Source organism: Archocentrus centrarchus, chromosome 22 (genome assembly GCF_007364275.1).
Source record: "Archocentrus centrarchus isolate MPI-CPG fArcCen1 chromosome 22, fArcCen1, whole genome shotgun sequence".
NCBI lineage: Eukaryota > Metazoa > Chordata > Actinopteri > Cichliformes > Cichlidae > Archocentrus > Archocentrus centrarchus.
In genome coordinates, this window is record NC_044367.1 from 8,109,880 (window position 1) to 8,135,265 (window position 25,386).

The window sequence follows — 25,386 nt, forward strand, 5'->3', positions numbered from 1 at the left end:
CAAATTACAACAAATAGTCACCTCAAGGTGCTTTATTTTCTAAGGTTAAGACCATAAAATAATACAACCCAACAATGAAAGCAACCCCCATGAGCAAACACTTGGTGACAGTGGAAAGGAAAAACTCCCTTTTAACAGGAAGAAACCTCCGGCAGGACCAGGCTCAGGGAGGGGCAGTCATCTGCCACGACCAGCTGGGGACGAGGGCAGGGAGACAGGACAAAAGACATGCTGTGGAAGAGAGCCAGAGATTAATCAAGCCTTCATGTATGAAGGTAATTTCAATTATCTTCATACATGACAACAAAACTTCTTATTTGTTGGTTGATGGCAATAATGGCATCATGTTGATTTACCAATCAGCAAATGCCTGCATCTGAGTTGTCTCCTTATTTTGCCAGGCTGCTTTAACAAACTGCCAAAACCACACAGTCTCAGTCCCAATGTCCCAGTCCTCAGGAGAGTGTTGACTGCTTATTAGGTCATTAATAACAGCTGTAGAGAAAACTTAAACATTCAGGTTTTTAAAAAATGTTTTTTCCTCTGTGCCAGAGTAAACATGATTCTGTGCTGGGACTGAGAGGGGAAATGCTGTGTAGTATTGTCATGAATAACCATATTTATCCATCGAGTACAGTATACTGTATCTTCAGAGGGAAAAAAAGTTTTATTTGTTATCAAACTGATGAAAAAAAAGGTTATGAATAATAACAATCATAACAAAAATGTGATTTCTAAGAAAAAGACTGCACGTTGTGACTCAATGACAATGACAGATAATGGGAACATAAAAGGGCAGTAAAACATTTTCAAAATAAGATGTTAACTAATGACAAAGAGGTGACAACAATGATTTAAGGTCCACAGAATTTTGTCTTTACAAACTCTGAAGGCCCATCCTTTTGTAGCTGCTTTGTCTCTTTGCCATAAATCTGACTTTGTTCTCTCCTAACAAAAATAAATAAATCCAGAACAAGAAAGCCATGGTACAAAAGGAAGGGCACCTTGTATTTGTTGGACAGCTGCAAGTAATTAAATACTCATGCAACTTTAGAAACATCTTTGTTTAGATTTCTAGGCTAACAATACATTTTTATTCTTAATGAATATCAATATGATTCTCCACATTCTGGTTAGAGTCTTTCTCCATGTAAATTAACAGTTAATAAATTTCTCATGAAATCTGTTGATAAACCATATGTTTAGTCTGTACAATAGTGGTACTAAAAATTACAACTGTCATGGTATATGTACAATTTACTACCTACAAAGTACAACAGATAGCATGTAATAAAATATGTAAACAAATTTCTTCTTTTTTTTTTTGACACAGTTGACTGTGACAGCAGATAGAATTCACACTTTCAACATTAGATTTATTTCTGTATACACATTTGTTAACAGTGTTGTAGTACTGCATTTGTCTTCTTCCTGACACCTCCATAGAAAAAGAGAATGATATGCAATGAACCAATATACAATTTTGCAAAAAGAGAAAACCACCACTGGCTGTGCATCAATATTAGACCTTTAGCAGATTTTTTCCGCAGTTGACGTTTTTCAGGGGTTCAAAAAAGAGGGGAAGTCCCAATCTGATGATGAAGTATTGGTTTTTGCATTAAAGAGAACATGGTCCAAGTTGAACACTGTATACTGGACTTCTACTATACCGTACTTTACTGCAGAATCAGGATGGCATGCATTTTACAATCAGTCATTTCTTACCAAGAGAACCGGCAAATTCTTCCAACAAAGCGAGTCACTGTGTCAGTCAGACAATGAGAATAATTGTGGTGAATTCGATGCCAGGGCAAACAGATGCTATGAGAGCTGCCCTTTCCATTTTCTCACTTGGTTTCATTTTATACACAGAAATAGTTGTCTTTTCTTGCTGTTCTTTTTGTTTGTTTTTCTTTTGCTTAAAGCAAAAATAGGTAAGACACCGCACTTATTTATAAACCATAAAAATTTGTAATATTTTGATATAAGAGTCCTTTACTTTTACAATGATTGTGTGCCTGACCCCCTCTTGTTAAGCACTACATGTTGTTTACATGCTGAAAATGTATAAGATTATGAGCCGTTTGTAATTAACAATTTCACAAAAAATTGTTTAATGCCTAGGATCACATAGCTCTAAAAGTCACTTAGGAGAATGATGCTGTGAAGTATTTCTATACTGATAATGTCTGACCAGATAGAAGAGTAAGATCTCTAAAGTTGCTATTTAACCTTGTCATTAAGCTTTTGCTTAATAGTAAGTGTGCTTTATGTTACAGTACATATCATCAGTTCAACTACTCAGCACAGTATAAGAATTTTCAAGTTCCATATTATACCATCATTTGTCATAGCTCCTTACAAGGAAACTGATAAGTAAATGTTCTCTTAGTGCTCTCTTTCTTCGCTCTCTCATGTACATGAAAGTCTCACAGTCACACATAATACTCCTTATCCTTATTTTTCTGTCTCTTGTTACTGCCTTTCAAGCTCTGCTGTTTGTCCTTCATGACAGCGCCATTGCTCTGCACAGCTGAGTTGGTTATGTAGTTCCTGCTCTCGTCCACCTGGTAGGAGCCTTCATCCCTGTTCCTGTACTTATACATGGCATACAGGAGGATGAGGATGCACAGGGCAGCGGCCGCCACTATTCCGATGACCATCCCGGTGGTGCTGCTAGATTCACGGACCACTTCCGAGGGCCCTGGAACTCGCCTGACGCCTGGCTCTGTGGGAAGTGCTGTGGGTATATTATGGAACATTGGGGAGGTTATTAATGGGCCCCTCAGCTTGGTGCTGTCTACCTCAAAGGATGTGGGCAATGGAAGCAACACTAGGTCGGGCTGGGGTTTTAGCTCGCGGTTATTCATTTTGCCAGCCGGCTGTTTGGCCGGAGCATTGTGGAGGGCTGCGGTGGAGGCAGAGGTGGTGGTGGTGCGGCTCTGGTCTGCGGTTAGTGCTATGGTGGTAGTGGTAGTCCTACTGCGTCTGGAGATGGAAGGTTTGTTAGGTATAAAAGTCTTGGGTGCATTTGCTTTGTAGTCACCTTGAAAGCCTGACGTGGACAAGGTCTTATCTGTTACCAAGGAGAAGGTTGAGTAAAAATCTTCATCGTCAGTAGGGTGGCAGGTTAGACTTGAACGCTTTCCCAGAGCCATACCCCGATATCACCAAGCCATCATCATCACAATCATCGCTGCCTCGGTCCGACAAGCAAGGTACCCCCGCCTCAGTGGCCTTGGACAGGGACTCTTTGGTGGTCTCAATAATGGTAAGGAGTGGGTGGTGGGTTGAGGGAGTGGGAATGAAGGGTGCACGAGGAGCTACAGAGGGGTGCGCTAATGGATCCTCAAGTATTCTGATGACTAACTCATCTCCTGGGGTTGGAGACACACATGTAGACATGTTAGAGGACAACTTACAGGTTTCATTAAATATACAAAATGCGACACACCGGGACTTAAAAAACACCTAATTTCAAATCAATGACAATGACTTGGCATATCAGTTACTACTAAGTCAGAGCGTACACAGTTCAAAGAAAATTATGCATATTTCTGAATTCTGCTATGAATTCCAAAGAACTTAAAATGTATGACTTATAAAGCTGCAGCAAAGTTATCTTAAATTTTAATGGACCAGCAACCTTTCACTCGCTAAGCAAATGTGTAAACCACTACACTACAGAGCCACATAAAATTAGTAGCATAAGATACTGTAGTTTTTGCTCTTCTTTTTTCAAGAATGTAAGGTAAACTAATATATCAAGCCAAAATCATTTTATTAGACATGCAGTAACAATAATTTTGATAAAATCCACAATGCAAACATATTTCCCCCCAAAAAGCTGGGACAGCATGTAAAAATGAAATAAAAACATAATGCAATGATTTGCAAATAATTAATAATCTATTAAAATATCCACTTTGAATTTGATGCCCACAACACATTTGGAGGCACAACAAAAGGTTCAAAAAGTTGTGGAGCAACAACAAAAGGAAACAAAAATACCTGAAACAACTTGCACCCGAATAGGTTAATAAGTAACATATGACTACAAATAGAATCCCCAGGGAGTTTTAATTGCAACTATGCAAAGGAAAAATAGATAACCAAGGTACTGGTCCAACTCTCATTTGAGACAGATGGAGGCAACATGGAACACTGTGCTGTGGCCTGACCAATTAGAAAATTTGTTTTGGAAAGAGAGGTCATCTAGCTTGCTTTCAAGCACGGCTAGCTGAGTATGTTAACAATGACAGTATATACAAAGCGTATACAGGTTCTGGAGCAACATGTTGTGCCAACCAGACAATATCTCTTTTGGGAAAGGTCTTGCTCATTTTCAGCAAGACAATGACAGACCACACCCTGCATGTTTTCCAAAAATACGGTCTAGTAATAAAATAATCTGGGTGCTGAACTGGATTTCCTGCAAGTTCAGCTTTGTTTGCAAAAACCAAAAACATGGTGCAATATAATTGTGTTGATTAAATTTAAATTAGCAGCTGAATTCAGATATTAAGCAAGAATAGAACAGTGAGACAACAGTCTTTTGGTATGTTGTCTCTGGACTGCTGTCATTTAAATACAGGATCTAAATGATTTGCAAATCATTGCATCTGCTTAGATTCACATTTTACAGTGTTACAGCTTTTTTTTAAAGAAACAAAGTCGTATTAGCAACAATATATTTAAAAAATTCAAACTATAGATTATCATCATAATTGACATGAAAGTGGCTTTCAGTGTCACTGCTCAGTGGCTCTCCGAGTATTTTAAACTTCTAAGCAACACATAAATTTGTAGTTACAGTTTTACAAAAATGTCTTACAGCAGAGCTGAATTTGGAAGACAGAGTTGCAAAAAAAGAAATATAAAGCTCCTTCATTAATGAATTAGATGCTAATCACTGTTTTCATTTATTAACACACTCAAGTTTAAATGTAATTTTCAATTGTCCTAAATTAGGATTCAAATAATTCTGTGTAGATACAACAAACCATACAGAAAAAGTACATATTACTTTATCAACTTTTATGTACTTCCAAAATGTTGGCATTTTTAATGTAAAATTTTAGATTTAACATTAAAAGGGCATGGTCCTGTTAGATGACTTTAAGAACCTTCTTACTTCATTTTTTTTGGACAAGATTTATTGTATTCTTTATTATCAAGTTCTTTATTGTGTTTATTTTTACTAAGTGACAAAGATTCTGTCCTAAGAATAGTCCTGCAGCACAGAAAATTACTTTTTAATTTAATTTGCAGGGCAATATGAAGGCTCACCCTGTGTAACCTGTCTTGCATCCAAAGTGTAAAATACCCGTCACCTAACAAATCAGTTTAATATGCACATGCCTACTTAACCACAGATCAGAGATTTTTTTTTTCATCTGCAAACACGCTGCCTTAACTCACATCTAATCTTTCGTATATATTTGTCATTAGTTATATTTGATAACAAATAATCTAACTAAAGATTTGTTAATTCCTTTTCCCTTTTCATAAACATACTAGACTATATTCCTTTTGACAGTCTTAATAAGAATGAGCGCAGAGCAAAAGGATTCTCATGTTTACATTGGCTGGAGGGATCGGTAAAGCTATTTACTAAAGTTAGTAAAGCTAGCCGTTAATAAAACTTGCTTATTTATAACAACACCTCTCATCATCTCATTAATATTTCTGTATCTGTTAGGAAACAGAAGTAGAGGCTAATCACCACATTAATACAAATCCAATTTAAAAAAAGTTGGAGCGCTGTGTAAAAAAAAACAGAGTGCAATGATTTGCAAATCTCATAGACCCATTTTTTATTCAACGGAACACTGAAAACATTTTAAGAAAAATATTTATTTCCCATTTTGAATTTGATGGCAGCAACACATCCCAAAAAAGTTGCGACTGGGCCATGTTTAGTGTTGTGCAGCATCCCCTCTTCTTTAAACTGTAGTCTGTAAATGTCTGGGAACTGAAGAGAGCAGATTCTCAGTCTCAGTCTGCTCAGCAGACTCTTAGGAGAGGAATGCTGATAGAGGATTCTAGCTGCTCAGCAGCCCTTGGTCTTCTTTGTTGTGTTTTTCATTTTCTGATGCACCAAATGTTTTCAGTTGGTGAAAGGTCTGAACTGCAGATAGGCCAGTTCAGGGACAAAGGCCCTTATCCTATGAATCCATGCATTTTTTTAATACCTGCAGTATGCGGTTTAACATTGTCTTGCTGAAATATGCAAGGGCTTCCATGAGTCATCTGGATGGGACTGTGTGCTGCTCTAAAACCTTTCAGCACTGATGGTGCCTTTCCATATAAGCAAACTGCTAATTCCATATGCACCAATGCACACCTGCATTAAAGAGATTAAAGAGATGCAGGCCCTTTAAATGAGTGCCGATAACAAGTTGGATGGTCTCTCCTCTTTAGCCCAGAGGATGTGGCATCCATCTTTTCCAAAATTTCAATTTGTCTCTCCATAGAACAGTTTTCCATGTTGCCTCAGGCCATTTTAAATGAGCTTTGGTGCAAAGAGGACAGGGGTGGTACTGGATCACAGTCACATATGGCTTCTCCATTGCACAACAGAACTTTAACCTGCATTTGTGGATGTAATAATGAGATCTTCAAAATTTTCCCAATTTTACATTGGTTCTGAAATTGCTTTACAATTTGTAGATGAAGCTTTTTGCATATCAGTGAACCCCTGCCCATGGTTACTTCTGGAAAAAATCTGCCTATTTAAGTTGCTCTTTTTATCCAATCATATTACTGACCTGTTGTCGCTAAACATAATTAGTTGCAAAATGTTCCTCAAGCTGTTTCTTTCTAATTCCACTTTTCCAGCCTTTTGTTTCCTCCACCCCAACTTCTTTTTTTTTTTTTTTGGGAGGGGTGGGGGGTGTTGTTACTGCTTTCAGATTCAAAATGAGGTAATATTTTTGACGAAATAGCAAAATGTCTCAGTTTGTCTAGGAGAGAGGACAGAGAGACAATGGTAAGGTGTGCACTAGGAGTGACAGATGGGTTCAAGGTGGGGGTGGGATCACACCGGGGACTGGCTCTGAGCCCCTTCCTGTTTGCAATGATGGACAGGTTGGTACATGAGGTCAGTCTCCATGGACTATTTATAGCAGCAACAATGAAAGAGAAGATTTCACTATGAAGATGGCAGTGAGACCTGCTATGATCTATGGTTTGGAGAAAGTGACACTAACAAAGAGACAGGAAGCAGAGGTGGCAAAGCTGAAGATGTTAAGAGTTTCACTGAGGCTAACCAGAATAGAGAATATTAGAAATGAGTACATCAGAGCGACAGCTTAGGCCGAGCAGTTTGGAGACAAAGTTAAAGGGACAAGGCTGAGATGGTTTGGACAGAGGAGGGATAGTGGATATATTGGACAAAAGGCACTGAATATGGGGCTGCCAGACAGGAGGAAAAGAGGAAGACCACAGAAAAGAGCCATGGATGTAGTGAACGAGGTCATGCAGAGGGTTGATGTGACAGAGGAGGATGCTAGGGAGAGGGTGAGATGGAAGCAGATGAGACGCTGTAGTGACCCCAAAGGGGAGCAGCCAAGAGAAGAACAAGAAGAGAAGAAGTAAAAGTAAAACTCAGTCTCAGTATAAACATGTTTATATATATATATATATATATATATATACATAATTTTCTATGTTCTATTGTGAATAAAATATGGGTTTATTAGCTTTGCAAATCATTGCATTCTGATTTTATTTACATTTCACACAGCATCCCAAATATTTTTGGGTTTTTACAAAAATAGACTTTCTAGTGACCGAGGTTGATATTTTTAATTTTGCAGGACAGATACAAACGAGTTTGATTCAATCTGTAATCTCAAACTAGCACCACTGGAGCAACCATCCAAAATGCCACTGTTCCACGGACATAAAAAGTCCACACAGTAAAGCACATGTACACAGTCTTTGATGCACATTCCAAACTAGATGTCAATTAAAAGCAAACGATTAAGTATCTCACAAATAATCACAAACACAACATTCACAAGCACAAAATTCAGAATTATTATTTCTATCAAACATAGCCATGACGTGATAAGAGATGCAGTTTGCAAGCTTCAAAATAAGCAGTTTTATAAGTTATATGATTGCTAAAATTACTAAATGTAACAGCTACCAAATTCACTGGCTGCATTTGGTAAAACATTATATTGCATACACATATTCATCAATAATCAGTTGTTTATTTGGATGAATAGTAGCAGAATATCTGCACTTTAAATGTTATTTTAAAGCAATTATTAATGCTTGTTCTGCATAAAAATATTCTACAGCTACTCAGCCATTAATGAAAAGGAGTATTCACACTCACGTGTTGCTTGAGAGTGATAAAGCTTTAGTTAGCACAAGCTACGCAACCTGCATGCTACAAAATTTGTTGCTATACAACAAGACAATTGGCCACAATCTTGTCAATTGATGCTGAACAAAAGGCTTCCCAAGCAGCTACTTTCTTGGGATATTTTCATAATATTAAAAATGATTTGACTGGCTAACGGCAGTGACAGAGCTTTTGATTAAATGTGATTTTTGGACACTATTAACACACTATTAATACAAGAGAATGGCTGTTCTTTCATTTCACCTCCCTTATAATGTCCTTATTGAACACAATAATTTATCTCCAACAGCTGGCATTAAGCTAGTTATTGAAAGTGAATTTGGCATAATAGTTGAATAATAAGGTAATGCAGAATAAGGAATTAATAAATTCTTTAAAATGACTAAGAAATAAAGCTACTCGTGGGAATGATAAAAAGCAGATCATGCTGAATATATGCACCTTAATATAAAGTGTTACCCTGCCACCAGTGTGACATACCTAAAAAAAAAACACATTTTGAAAAGCCTTCCATTTTGCAAACTGCATCTTTAAAAATCAGTGCAATAGGAAGAAACCAAAAATATTCGATACTGTCAACTTACATCAACAAATTGCCCGCATGATTTAGGCATGAGGAAAAGAATTTACAAAGGAAAAGTTGGGTAAGAATGTTGGATAGCCACTTGGTACTGTTAAAGGTCATTTTTATCCACTGTAGATTGTGTTCTATCTTAAAACGTGACGGAACAGGGAGGCAACAACACATACAACCACACCACATAACATAAAAAATAAACACCATAATTCTGTTTTTTATGTTTTGTTTTTTTCCTGGTAAATAAGTTGTTTTGTACAAAAAAAAATGTGTATATCTGCATTTTTTTTCATTGCAAGAGACTTCAATGACACCTAAAATCTATTCATGTTACAATTTTTGCTTAATTTGCCATTTGTTCTTTAGTGTAAAATGGATGGATGACTTTATATTTTAATATCTCTAAAGACAAGGGAAAAGGTGAAGAGGGGTTGGGACCTATGAACATACTACATAGGAAATGAGGATGATGAGGGTGACAGTGTAAGTCAGTTGCCATGTCCATGTAAAGGCAGTACGAAGCGGTCGGGCGGCATTAGAGCTTTTGGCTGTAAGGAAGGGATGGGGATATACAAACAATGAGCAATATACATGCCCATCTACAGAAAAGAACAGAAGAACTCTAACACTGACATGTCTTACAAACCCTAAACTGCAACTTCTTAGCCATGCAATTCATTTGTTTTTGTTTCTGTTTGTTTTTATTACAGTCAAAATATTATTCTGAATTTTTTTCATTTCTTTTTCTTTTTTAATGAAAATAGATTTAAAAAAATCTGAAAAAATTTAAGAAATGTGAGACGTGTCTCTGGAACTGCTTCACCTGCTGATTTGTGAGCTTGTGAATATTTTGAAAATGTTTGAGTTGCTTGTGATGTTTTGAATGTTACGTTATGCTTAATTTAGGAGAGCATGAAAATAAAACACACAAGCTAGTCACTGTGAAGGAGTTCCAAAGCCCAAAAGTTAAATTATATCAAAATAGTTCACAAAATAGTGATTTATATATGATCCGATTTACAAAAAAAACAAAAAGAAGAAAGAAAAAAAAAAAAGAAAACAGACCTAGGAAGCCAAAAAACATAATCAAAACCAAAATGCCAGTGATCAATTGGATAATTACAAAAATATGACCAGTTAAAAACTATCAAATGAAAAATGTTAAGATGAAAGAACAAAGCCATTTAAAATTTTTCACACACTACAACCAGATGCACACAATAGAAAACAGACACTGCTGAGAGAGGCACTCGACTGGAAGACGGGCTCCTTTCTCTTGTGTTTCTTGATGACAAATCTATCTGTAATGTTAGTTTTTAAACATGAACCGGCCGTGCAGTCTGGGTGTACATCAGAGAGAGACGGTACTGGCTGAGAATGGGTTGTTGTTATTATTCTTGTTTGGCTTTGTTTTAGTTGTACTGCAGGATGTTGATGCATGCTTAAAGTAAGTTGCATTTAGGGAAAGTAGAAAAGAAACAACACGGCAAACTGGGCGCAGATAGGACCGACCGATGTTAGAAGAACAGGAGACAGACACTGTGTCCCAATCCCATAACCAAATAACTAAGTTAACTTAAAGTAGCAGTTTACAATGGAAAGAAAAGGGGGGGGAAAAAAATGATGCAGTGTGTGCTGTGTAACAGGCAGCAGCCAAACTGCAACTCTGTAAAGGTATTCATAGCAGTTCGCTGTTGTCCATTTAACTGGGACCAGGATGCAAACTCATATAATAAATTTGTCACTTTCACAGTCTAAACACCCCCAATTCAAACACCCCCCCCCCCCCCCCCCCCCCACCACCACCCCCCCATACTTATACATACTGTATAAGTATACAGTATGCAATTGGGACACAGTTAACGTTTAACTAATAGTAGTGGGAAAGAGGAACACAATTAAAACACAAAACATACATTAATGTTTTATTAGATGTGGAATGCATTTTATTTAGAATTCAAAAGACAAGCATAAAGCTGATATCCTTTGTTCTCTCTCTGTGCATGTTGTTGCCATGTGCAGTGGTGAAAGGTGTTCTCTAAAGGTAGAGTTATGAGTTGAGGGCAAAGTTGATGTGAAACTTGTTTGATCTAATAAGATAATTAAAATTAAGGATCTTAAAGTAGCAATCTGAAAGACTTCTGCCCTGGCTGATTTCAGTACACCTGTAGTTACAGGTCATTTCATTCTGAGGGCAGACAAACAGGTTCAGCAGACTCAAGATCACGTCTCTGCATTTTCAGATGATGTGGCAATGTTAGGACGACAATAGGGTGGTTTGCCACCAAATGCTAAGTAGTTGGGATAAGGGTTAGCACTCCAAATCCAAGACCATTGTTCTCAGGAGAAAATGGGTGAAGTGCCTCAAGTGGAGGACTTCAAATGTGTCTGGCTTTTGCTCATGAGTGAGGCACGAGTGTAATGGGAGATTTACAAATGGATTGGCAGAGCATCTGTGCACATTTCTACTCTCACCTGTGGCCACCAGCTGTGACTGAAAGAATATAACTATGGATACAAGCAGCAGAAACAAGTTTCTTCTGAAGGGTATCTAGGCTTTTAGAGAAGGGCAAGAAGCATGGTGAGAGGTGTGGTTATTCAAGAGAGGTGCAAAGCAGAGGCACGGCTCCTTCAGAGTCAGTTGAGGTAGTCCAGGCATCTGACTAGCATGCTTCCTGGATGCCTTCCAGCTCAGGTGTTTCTCTCATGTCCTAGTGAGAAGATAAGCTGTCTGACAGCTGGCTGGGGAGCATCTTGATATCTCCTCATAATTGGGAGTAGTTGCGAAGAGCGTGAGGTCTGGACATTGCTGATTGAACTGCTGCCCCTGTGACCCAGACCTGATAAGCAGGGTAAATGGGTAGATGGACAATAAAAAAAAAAATACTGATAATTGGTCTTCCATTCTTATTTTCTGCTGCACTCAGTGCAAGTCTAAACTGTAGGGCCCAGTAAAGGTAGCTTGTTACCTAACTGAGAAGTTGGAGGTGTGCAGCCTGTCACCTGCAGCTCTTCATTTGATGGCTTACTGTTGTTGATGCTTGTTCCATTACCCTCTGCAAATTTTTAACCTCTTGACTTGCACCAGGATGCCAGGGACCTATAGGGATAGGTACCCACCCCTTTATATGGAATGTTCACGTATATATCACTTTAAGTACTGTCAGAATCCATGAAAGAGTCTTGTAAGATCATCTAGCTTGTAAAACTGGTTTAGTGCTGTTAAGAGGTTAAAGTGGTCTACTGTTGAAAAATGATCAAAAGAACTATAATTGCATGTAGTGCAAAGCTCACCCATAAACATATTGTGGTTTTTGTGTTTTTTTCATAGCTCAGATCACATTTCCTTAGTTAAATGTTTTTAAGGTCAAGACAAAGCAGAAGGAAGTGTTCAATTTTCATTACCAGTAACTTACTTGATTATTTCTAGTGAGGCACAGTTTGTAATACTGCAAATATATGAATGGGTGAGTGTTTCCAAACTTTTGACTGGTACTGTAAATACATCAATCATTTTCTCAATGGGATAAATTGTCACTTTAAATCTAAAAGATGTATCAAATTATAAGTGTTGCTGTTGAGCACAGGCCACAACATTTCAAAGACTGTAATTTTGTTTGAAATCCTTATTTGTTCAATAAAAAGTAACCCATCTGTTTTTCTTGGTATATGGTTTGTGTCGTTTCAGAATGCTCTGTATGGTCACACTAGAGGGAGAACACTTTAGACCACAGTGTAAGTTGTCCTGTAAATATGAGTCACGTGAAAAAGAAAGTACACCATCTTTCAGTTTTAAAGTTTATATATCAGGACATTAATATTGTAGGGTTTTTGCCTTACAATATAAAGCACCTTGAAGGAGCTGTTGTTGTGAATTATATAAATAAAAGTGAACTGAATTGACATAAATGAAAATTATATGGTTCGCAGCAGATTTTAAAATTATTCAAATGCAGCCTCAGATGAACAACAACACATGACATATTACACTGTGCCATTATTTATTTAACAAAAACTAAGCAAAGTGCACAAGCAGTGTGTGAAAAACTAAGTACATCAGATGATTCAGTGCCTGGTAGAAACACCTTTAGTAGCAATCACTTGAAGGAATCATTTTCTGTACAACTTTATCAGTCTCTCATTTTGTTGTGGAGGAGTGTTAGTCCACTCTTCTTTAAAATGTTGCTTCAGTTCCTTGAGGTTTGTGGGCATTTTCATATATATGTATAAATCTCTTGAAGTCTGCCACAGTGTTTCAGTGGGGTTGAGGTCTGGACTTTGACTGTTTCATTGCAACACCTTGATTCTTTTCTTTTAGCGGTACTTCATGTTTCACACATTGCTTCTGCATTTTTGCTTAGTTTTGCTAAATAATTAATAACATGGTGTAATATGTCATATGATGTTCTAAAACCTTAGAAGTGAAATACTTTCTTTTTCACAACTGTATGAACATGCTATTGTTGTTATTTAGCAATGGCTGCATTTTGTTGACTTAAACATACCTTGTATATTACACTATAACGTTACCACTAAGAAGGCTATAAATGATTATCATCTGATGATTAAAAAAAAAAATAAGGATATCAGCTTTAAACCTGTAGTGTCATCTGACATATGATTCAATATTATATCTACATGTTCTTCCATGTAGGTCAAAATGTCATTAGATATGAATTCCATAAGATGGCAAATCTTTGATTAGTCTGAGCTCAACTCAAAATAAATATCAGTGGTAGCAGGGAAGAATATATATATATATATATATAATAAAAAAAAAACCTTTTCCTTAATATGTCATAGGTAAAATGAACCCTTTAAAAAAGGAAATTAATTAAAAACATTTTGTTTTAACTTTTACCTGTTACTTTCACTTTTATCATGGTTCATCTGTTAATGATTAATAATTTAGGATGCAATACGTTTTTTGGGGAAATCGCAGTAGCCAAAACACAACCAATACCATAAACATAAATGAAGAATAGATCAATAACAAACAAAATACCTCCATAAAGTTGAACTACTCAAGTAATAAAAGAAATCAATTAAATATAAAAAAAAATAAATAAAACAATAATAAAATTAAGCAGCTCTATAAATAGAATTCAGATTTTAATTTTTCTAAAAAAGATTCATATATTTTTGAGCTTTTCTAATTGTGAATAATATGTAATTGTTCGTGAACATTAATCATTGTCAAAAAGATTGCATGTAATTGTTCTTTTCTGCTTGCCTGCCATCAAAAATAACTTGGAGTCCAGTGTCTTGCTCAAGGTCACTTCTGAATGTTGAGGTGCAAGGAATGAACCTGCAGCTCTGTAATTAGTGGACAAACCACTCCATTAACGTTCCATAGTAGCAAGTGCACATGCGAGCAAGTACTTCCAGATCAAAATTTACCACCAGAATTAACTGGCTTGCACTGGATAAGAAAACACTGAGTCTGCACAGAAGTACAGTGGCATGGGCAACATGTTTACCAGAGTGGCAGTTTGTGCAAAATACTGCAACTAAAACACAAGTTGATATGTGGCCTGTTTAGACACCACTTTCTAGTGTAATAAAGTGTAATAAAAGCATATAGGTTCCCAGACAAACTAGACATAAGCCTAAGAAGCAGCAGAAAATTGGTGAAAATTCTATAAAAAGGGGAAGATGGGAACCCAATCCTAAAAAGGTCATGAGTGATTTGTTGGACGTTAACTCTGGAAGGTCTATGTCATCACTGGTGATAACCCAAATACTAACTATAATCAGAGGGTAACTGGCAGGCAGAACCCAATCAAGGCAATGTACAATATCTTGCCTAGTCTTTCCAATCTTTTCAGTTGGGACAAACTGGATGCCCAAAACTGTCACTGTCCCTGTCCCAACAAGAATAACATTGATAACATCCTAAGCTACTGTTCAAAAGCTCTGGATAGGTTTGTTACACCTCTCAATAGAATAAAACCTCTGTCACACTGACGCAAAAATGGCTGCGGAGAGCTACGAACACACAGAGAAAATGCAGAAATTGTCCACAATGGTCCGCAGGCATCTGCCGTGTCCAAGTTTTTCGAAAATTAGGTGCTGCCTTATTTTTGGCTGCAGACACTGTGGACAGTTGCGGACAAGAGTGCATGTGATGAGCACTTGTTGAGTTCATGATCAGTCCACATTGTGCATGACGACTCCCTAATGCACGTGATGGCGCTGTAATGCACATGTTCAGTCCATTAACAGTCCGCCATCAGCCCACAGTTGTCCACAGTCAGGCTGAAGGTGGTGGAAAATGCAGGGTTCAGAAAAATTGTGAAAATACCTTGGGTGCGACCCTTTTCATAGCTTTTCCACTACCATCTGCAATGAATTTTGGTGTGGATGAGCAGCGGATGCCGTGTTCACTCCGCCACATCTGCTTTCAGTACATCCTACCAACACAGTGATCCACCACCATCTACAACGCATGTGTTAAGCACGTCAACTCTACGCAAATGTCCACCGTCTGCACATGGATGTGCAGAACCTGCACGTGTTCTGCATATGTCACATGCCATCAGGTTGCGTGGTGCATGCACAGTGCATGCAATGTGCACGCTATGATTGTTTGCATTTCCCATCCACCATAAATTTCTGCAGACTGCTTGCGTTCTGCAGCCCTCTGCAAGATTCTTTGCATCAGGGCAGGGGTCACACTTATGCAATCCATTGCATAACTTGTTAAAACAGGTGTGCAGCCACAGGCAAAGAAGTTGAAGTCCAAGTAACATCGCCAGAGTGGCAGTCGTCGGAAGACCTTGAGAATCACCTGACAATCCTACAGCATATTATTACAACTACCCTTCTGTGTTCATAGGCCAAAGAGGGCATTATCCTGATGACAACTGACAGAAACTTGAGAGGATCACATGAAAGAAGTGCAAGAGAGAAGGAGAACCAAATATAAAGAGTCGGCCGCTGACTTCCAGAAGGAAGATTGATGCACCCCTGTCGAAGTTGAGTACAGAGTATTATGGGGCAACGGCAGACTGGTTTGGTGAGGGGTTCAAGATAGTGACCTAAACATTAGAAGTAAATGGTAGGCTTAAATTAATAAGGACTTGTACTGACTCCAGCCTTAAAACCCATCAAGACTTGTTGGGCTGTTCTGTACTACAGTGCAATGTATTTTTGGGACTACTGAAAAAGTGTTAAACTTTTCTAAAGGTGTTTAATTTTCATTGTAGAGAATGTAATGAATACACTTGGTGACTGAATGAGTGAAAATCTTGATTTCAAAAAAATGTAAGGTTTCATGATGTTTTTCTTTATTATTTATTTGTTCTATGCTTAAGAGTATGCTAATAAATTATACCGTAAATTTCAGTAAAACACAGGCTGTCTAGACACCAATCTCATTAGTGAGTGATGCTGGCATCTTAGGGAATTTGATCTAGGAATTAGCTAAATTGGCTGTTGGTCTTTCTCCAACGGAAAAAAAAGTAACCTGTTTATTTCCTCACTAAGGGTTTCTAATAGTACAAACAATTTAAGAATTCTTTTTTTTTTTTTGCCATCTTATGAAATTAACTGAAAGAAAAAGGAGAATGGAAAATTTACAACAGAGAACAGAATCACTTGATAACTTCTCTAAACAAACCAGACAGACAACAGCCACACTAAAAAAAAAAAAAAAATGAAAGACAGTGTTGGATGAGATAGATGACATTTGATGACGCTGCGACCGCAAAAAATGGCTTCCAACTTAAACATAAATGCAGACAAAACAACCAAGTTAGTCTAAATGCAGGCACGTGGTGTCAGTCAAAATGCATGCAAGAAATGATCTTTCTGAAGTGAATGCTTTTAAGAGTTTATTAAACCATGGTAACAATGATTGCTTAAGAAAAAAAAAAACAATGTGGAAAAAAATGTACTTTGTGGCAAAATTCTTTTTTTGCCATCAGCACCAAAACATGTTCAAATGTGAAGCAGTTTTAGAAGGAGGTTGAATAAAGAAAGCAGACTGGAAGACTGACGAATTAGCAACAAATATTGGTTATGTAATCAGTCTAATATAGAACTTGTTCAGGATTAAAAGTTGATGGCAAGAAAAGTTTTATTTTTGTTCCTGCTTTGAAATAATAAAAATCTTTTTTTAAAATTATTATTTTAACAGTGAAGCTGGAAACAGTTGTCACCCACCAAAATGTCATGCCACACATGATGAGGCCAAAATACAAGAATGCATTTTTAGACAACTGGCAAAAAGGTGAGAATGAAATCTTGGCAACAGAATTTAAAAAAAGACAAAACAGCACTGAAAAAAGCACTGAAGAAAAAAAAAAAGCATTGGCTTAGAAAAAAGGAGCAAAGAAAATTTAAAATCAAAGCATGCAGCTGTCAACGTCAAAGTGATGTTTGGGTTAGAATGGTGTGAATTTCTGTGTAAGCATATGATTGGATGACTGGGGCCCTGTCTTTGTCTTTCTTCACAAATCCCCATGGATCTCAGGCTACACATCACAGTTTTAAAACCATTTACACAACAATATTTCACATACTCTGAAAAAATTTGGGAATGACCTTCAGTAAGGGCATATCTTGTGATGAATATTGCAGATTAAGAATCACAATTCATACATTTCCCTTAAGAGAACTTGTAACCTGATTCAATAAATGGCATAAAACTTTTTTTTTCTTTTTTTTTTTTGTGTGAAATACTACAAAGTACAACTAATCCAAAGTGCCATTTTTAATCTGCAGAACAGCACACTATCTTCTTAAATGATAAACTCTTTGATTCATAAAGACCTTTACTGTTCTGTAATTCTAATATTTTAAATTGCCATCTACACTCAATAGCACCACTTTAATGGCATTATATTTGCTATTTGGTTGGAGTACAACATTCACATGAAATTTATTTTGAAAGGCTGCACTGTATTTTTCAAAATCGGCTACATAACTTTTACCAATTTACATCCACCAGATGACCTGTTTGGGGGTTAAGGGTAGGGTCCAGATTAGTGCCATATCTACCTCTTCATATGGAATTTTCACCTATATGATATACTCAAACTGAAATCTTATCACAGAAGAAGTTTAGGACCAAAATGCATATACGAGACTTTCTGACAAGCAACATCTTTTATTCCTGAAACTATTTGTTTGGTGCGTGACTAAAATGTAACCTACCCCTATTCCTAAGTAACCTGGTGGATGTTCCTGTGATCCAATGGCCTATCCTGCACCTAAGAAATATGTATCACACTTCTATTATTTTGTGCCAGAGTGAAAATACGTCTGTTAGCCGTTCACTACAAAAACTAAAATATGGAGATTCCCAAATTCTTTCAAATTCAAACATTTTATTACTTTTTAAAAAATATTTAGGTACAAAAAGGACAGACTAACAAGTACACCTAAAAGCAAAAGTGTGACCCAAAAAAAGAAAAAACCTCTACACAGAAATTCAATGATATCTGTTCTCTAGCACATATACCAACGCAAGCCTCTCAATCTAGGAAAGCACAAATATAAACAAAAATCAAAATACATCGATGTAAACTAGACAACACTCACTTTAGCTGAACAGAAATTTTAAAACCAAAAACGGTTAAAATGTACTGTTTCAAAATGAAAATCAGTAGAGCAGTGAATGGCAGGAGCAATGGACTCAAACATGATGTTATAAGTTTTACAGCATCAGTACAGAGAACATGGTTCACCATCATACAAACTCAGCACACAGGTGAAGACACGTACCAACCCTTATTATCACCCTAAGCAGACAACATTTGAATGTATATTGGTGACCATGTTAACCACTTTGTATAACCCCATGTGCAAGTGTAGCTCATGACCTTGATAAATTATTATTGTGCTAAATTAAGATTCAGAATGTACAAGTACAATTTGAATTTAAACTTTATTTATTACCCAGTTTTTTTGGATTAAGTATTTCATAGGACAATTGGCCTATGCTTATCATTACCACCTTGGCCATTTTATGAAGTTACACTTTGACTAACCATGGGGTGTGATGCTTTAAGGATACCTTGATCCTCTATTGCAGATGAGTGAGAGCACATAGAAAGCAAGCAAATGCAAACTAACCTAGCCCACCTGTTTGGCTAGTTTCACACTCCTCCAGATCTTCATCATCGCTTGAACACTCTGCAGATGACACCATGTCTTCTGCGTGCTTCGGGGCCAGAATGTTGGTCATCAGACAGGTAATATCCACAGCAAATATACCAAAAAAGCAAAGAGCCACCAGAAGAAACAAAGAAGCCACATAAAGAGAAGGGAAGAATATGTAAAACAAGTTAGAAGGCGAATGCTAGTCTTTGAACTTAGGAGCACAAGACTGACCAAAAGATCTTAAGTTAAGGTTCACAGTTTTTCAGAGTTTTCAGTTTGCTGTCATTTACTTATTTAGTTGCAGAGTTTTCAGTGAAATGGCTCAGATGTTATTATGCAACCTAATTACAGAACTTTGTGGGTGGAGTTCTAATCAAAGATGGTCTTTGAGGTCAGATACAAATATCCTCTAATTTATTTACTACAAGAGCACAACTACACGTGGTGTCATATGTTTATCAACAACATCCTGCGCTCCCATTGGTAGTCACTTCAAACACTTGCCTGGAAGGTGAGATAAGTTTATTTCGGGTCCTGCTCACTTCTCGTCACCAGCAACCAAAGCTGCCAAATTTCATTCACTTTCTGTGGCCTCTGGTCAACCCATCACTTGCAAATTGTTTCCAGTGTAGATTCACCTTATGTGCTAACTTCTTGACTTGGAAATAGAATGGACTGGCACTTACAGTATTGGCATTTTAATCTTTGATTCAGACCACGATCATTTTAGAAGCTCGAGTACCTGGAGGAAACCCACAGAGGCACAGAAAGAACATGCAATCTCCTCATAAAAAGACCCCAGCCAGGGGTTCAAACTGTGCTAACCACTGCATTTAACACTCAAACAAAAAAGCTGAGCTGGACACTCACCTTACTTAACTGGGAAGTTGTATTTTATGCAGGTAACAGCATGTCAGCCAACTACCAGCAAAATATAATCAAAAGCCAAATGATGCTAATGTCAGACCTTTTGTCATATCCCGGACAAGCCCCACTTGTTATGTTCCCCTAAAAAGTCCAGGGAATGTGAGAGAGTAACAAAAAGTGTCCAGGTTGACAAAAAGGAGACAAGGAGGCAAAACTGTTAAAGTAAAAGCTTTTTATTAATAGTTCAACTAAAAGAGACAAATAGGCCACCATCACCTTCAAAAGGAAGAAACTCCAACAAAACACAGGAGTTAGTCACTAAGGCAACAGAGCTGTTTACAAAGGCTCTCTGGCACTGGAACTCTCATCTCTCTCACCTTAAGTACATTGATTTAATTGCTGAGTTGAGTCAGTTGTACAAAATGGTAAGGCTTGAGAAAGAGCAAGCCACACCCACTAGGTCAAAAATGACAGCAGGCTCTGCCTGGGCCGTAACAACATGCATATGAACTTGAGTGACATCCCATTCTTAATCCATAGAGTTTAATATGATGTTGGCCCACCATTTGCAGCTGTAACAGCTTCAACACTTCTGGGAAGGCTTTCCACAAAGTCAGACGCTGATGCCGGACGAGAGGTCTGGCACCAGTGTGAGGCTCTCAGTCTCTGCTCTAATTCATCCCAAAGGTTTTCAGTTGAGTTGAGGTCAGGACTCTGTGTAGTCCAGTCAGATTCTTCCACTCCAAACTCATTCTTCCATGTCATTATGGACCTTGCTTTGTGCTCTAGTACGCAGTCATGTTGGAACAGGAAGAGGCCATCCCCAAACAGTTCCCACAAAGTTGGGAGTCTGAAATTGTCCAAAATGTCTTGGTATGCTGAAGCATTAAGCATTAACTAAGGAGCTGAGCCCAACTCCTGAAAAACAATGCAGTCAGACAAGTACTGTTCTTCTGGCAACCGTCAAACCCAGACTCAGCCATCGGATTGCAAGATAGAGAAGTGTGATTCATTACTCCAGAGAACACGTCTCCACTGCTCTAGAGTTCAGTGGCACCACTGCAGCTGATGCTTTGCATTACACTTGGTAATGTAAGGCTTGGATGCAGCTTCTTAGCCATGAAAACCCATTCCATGAAGCTCTCTACACACTATCATGCCCCAATCTGAAGGCCACATGAAGTTTGGAGGTCTTTACCAGTTGACTCTCCAGAAAGTTGGTGATCTCTGTGGCTGCTGACCCCACTCCGTCATTTGCTGTCATTCCCAATTGCTTTCATTTGTTATAATATCACTAACAGCTGACTGTGGAATATTTAATATTGAGGAAATTTCACAACTAGAGTTGCACAGTTGGCATCCTATCACAGTACCACACTGGAATTCACTGAGCTCCTAAGAGTGACCCATTCTTTCACAAATGTTTGTAGAAGCAGTCTGCATGCTTGGTTTTCTACACCTGTGGAAGCCATGGAGGTGATTGTAATACATTAATTCAATTATTTCGATGGGCGAGTGAATAGAGCTGTACAGAGAACTGTACAGAAAGCTGGCACCATTCAGCTTTTATTTTCTGAGTTCAACTGAAAGACTCCATAATCAAACCTTGAGTTAAGATTTTTATATATATATATATATATATATATATATATATATATATATATATATATATATATATATATATATATATATATATATATATATATGTATGTATAATTTATTTTTTGATCAACAGTTCTGATAAGTAAAACTCAATGCATATCAACATATTAGCAACAGCAGTTCTACCAATATTTATCCAGAGTGCTCAACAGACTGTGGAATCTACCAAACCATGCCATTCCACGGATGCCCATCTTTGTTGTTGTTGTTAGACCGATAGTATTAATGTGAATTAACTGACAGGTGAGCCCATTACACTATCACTGGTTTTGCTTGTTGTATTTATTGCTCTGGTTTATATTAACTTTTTCATCAGAAGAAAAAAATATTTTAAAAAATATTTAGTATTCAAAAATATTTGCATTCTAAAATTTGTCAAGATAACTGAGTATCAAATTCCTTTTTTCCCTCAGCAGGGAACAACAATAATACAAGCTACATAATCTTGTACTAGAAACACCACGACTTTAGTAGATACTTTTTTTAAGCTTTGTATTAGGTTCAGATAACCCATAAAACGTTATTTTATACAGACCATAAACTGTATATAAAGCATGGTCTGAGTCTGAAAAGTAAAGCCAATTGAAGTACAACACGAAGCCTGCATTCTTTTAAATGACAAGCAGGTCATTAAAAACAGATTTCTCATTATATAATCTCTATGGGAAAACAGCCTTTTGCTCTGTGACCTCAGTTAATGCTCTTGTTATACGCTCAACTTCTTTTTTCAGCTACTTACTTTAGGGGTCACCACAGAGATCACGCACTCAAATGCCATTTTCAAGTCATACTGAATACAATCTGAAGTGCATATTAAAAATTATGGTCGTTATTGAAGCCACACATGACTACACAGGCTACAGTCATTAGTTAATAAGCATTCAATGTCCCTTGTTTTTACAGTCAGAACCACCTCTCACTCGTCCCATCTGTGTTTGCGATTATATTAATAGTGAAAAACACTGCTCACAGCTTCACCAGGGAACTTAACTAACTACTGGGTGATGGCTAAGTTTATGCCTTTTATACACAGTCTATGACACAGATTGAGGATTGCACAGTTTGTCCATGTCTTCCATGGCAATGTTGGGGATGTGAATCTGTTCTTGACTACAAATCATTTAGATGGATTTAAATTTAATCCAGACAAAGCACTTTAATGCTATATGTTATTTTATTTCAAATGTTAATGCAGTGAAGAATGACGAAAGTGCACTTGTTCAAGTACTTACATCATGACTGTTGTTCCGTGTATGTAAAATTTGGAAGAATATACATACCTGTATAGTTGAGGAAGATCTGTGTTTCCTTGTGGTAGTAGTAGACATCATGGTAGTTGTCTCAATGAAGGTAGTAGTCATCTCTGGAGACATGGCTGTGGTCCTGGCTGAACCTGCCACACTAGGCACATCGCCTACCAACCTTACACTGCCATTAATCTTGATGTTAGGGTTGCCTTCAGCTGCCATGTTCAACACCTTTAGGCCATTGTAATAAAGGCCCGACAGTTGACCCTGAAAGGGTCGGCCACGATCACTACCACCAATTGCGACTGTTGCTTGAGTGTTGAAAATTGTTAACTTCCGCCCTAGAGAAGACATCCAGAGTAAGATATTTTCAACAGCAAAAGAAGTTTTGAATAGTACAATAACACAAAACGGCAAACACCCATGCAAAGTGCCAATAAAATAGTACATGATTTAAAATTTAATCTTTTGACAAAAATCTGAATATTTTTAGGTTCAGTTATAGCTTAGTTGGTATTATGTAGAATTAAAAACAGGTTAGATTAAAAAAAAAAAAAAAAAGGGTTATAATTTACAGCCCCAGTACAAACAGAACCTGTGAAAACTGCAAGTGATTACATAACTAAGATGAATTCCATGAACAACAGTCTGTGAACAGCATAGTTATGCTAATTTTAGCCCAGTTGCTAGTTTTTATGTTAATGCAACAAGGAAGCCCATAGTAAGAAAACCATGCCAACAGCAGTGTGCACAGTGGCCATCTTCAAAAAACTACAATCCATCTTGACAGTGTAAAGGACGACACATGATGTAATCCACTATATAAACTCTCCAACGTTGCTCACACAGTGGCATAACATTGCATGATTAAAATTTGCCAGCAAAACACGAGAAGAAACATGATTATTAGCGGTACATCATTTGGTCAAAATAAATTAGTAAGGAGTGAATCAGATGTGTTTGATGTTGATATGGCCAGTGACTGCATAGTGCAGACACTGAAAGGTGGCGGTGGGCATGTGACGATATGGGGCTGCATAAAGTTCTAGGGAGATGACCTTTATGGATACAGTGGTATGCAAAAGTTTGGGCACCCCTGATAATTTTTATGATTTTCCTTTATAAATCAATGGTTGTTCGGATCAGCAATTTCAGTTAAATATATCATATAGCAGATGAACACAGTGATATTTGAGTAGTGAAATGAAGTTTATAGGATTGACAGAAAGTGTGCAATAATTATTTAAACAAAATTAGGCAGGTGCATAAGTTTGGGCACCCTTGTCATTTTATTGATTTGAATACCTTTAGCACTAATTATTGGAACATAAAATTTGTTTTGTAAGCTCATTCACCCTTGACCTACATACACAGGTGAACCCAATTATGAGAAAGGGTTAAGGTGGCCAATTGCAAGTGTTTCTCATCTTTGCATCTTCTCTGAAGAGTGGCAACATGGGAGCATCAAAACAACTCTCAAATGACCTGAAAACAAAGATTGTTCAACATCATAGTTTAGGGGAAGGATCCAAAAAGCTCTCTCAGAGATTTCAGCTGTTAGTTTCCACTGTGAGGAACATAGTGAGGAAATGGAAGACCACAGGCACAGTTCTACTTAAGGCCCGAAGTGGCAGGCCATGAAAAATCTCAGATAGGCAGAGGTGAAGGATGGTGAGAACAGCCATAGTCAACCCACAGAGCAGCTCCAAAGATCTACATCATCATCTTGCTGCAGATAGTGTCATTGTGCATCATTCAACTATTCAGTGCACTTTGCACAAGGAGAGCCTGTATGGGAGAGTAATGCAGAAGAAGCCTTTTCTGCACACACACCACAAACAGAGTCGCTAAAGCACATTTGGACACGCCAGCTTCATTTTGGAATAAGGTGCTGTGGACTGATGAAACTAAAACTGAGTTATTTGGACATAACAAGGGGTGGTATGCATGGTGGAAAAAGAACACAGCACTCCAAGACAAACACTTGGTACCCACAGTAAAATTTGGTGGCGGTTCCATCATGCTGTGGGGCTGTGTGGCCAGTGCAGGTTCTGGGTATCTTGTTAAAGTTGAGGGTCGCATGGGTTCCAGTCAATATCAGCAGATTCTTGAGAACAACGTTCAAGAGTCAGTGACAAAGTTGAAGTTGCGCCGGGGGGGTGGATACTTCAACAAGACAACAACCCTAAACACTACTCAACATCTACTGAGGCATTCATGCAGAGGAACAAGTCCAACGTTCTGGAACGGCCATCTCAGTCCCCAGACCTGAATATGATTGGAAATCTGTGGTGTGATTTAAAGCGGGCTGTCCATGCTCAGAAACCATCAAACCTGACTGAACTGGAGATGTTTTGTAAAGAAGAATGGTCCAAAATACCTTCAACCAGAATCATCAGACTCATTGGAAGCTATAGGAAGCATTTAGAGGCTGTTATTTCTGCAAAAGGAGGATCTACTAAACATTGATCTAATTGTTCTGTTGGGGTGCCCAAACTTATGCACCTGCCTAATTTTGTTTAAATAATTATTGCACACTTTCTGTA

General features: G+C 37.6%; 1 pseudogene; it reads right to left on the reverse strand.

Annotated features, from left to right (window-relative positions):
* Positions 1–318: 318 nt before the first annotated feature.
* Positions 319–25,386, reverse strand: part of LOC115772692 (neurexin-3a-like) — a 311,850-nt pseudogene continuing 286,782 nt past the window's right edge.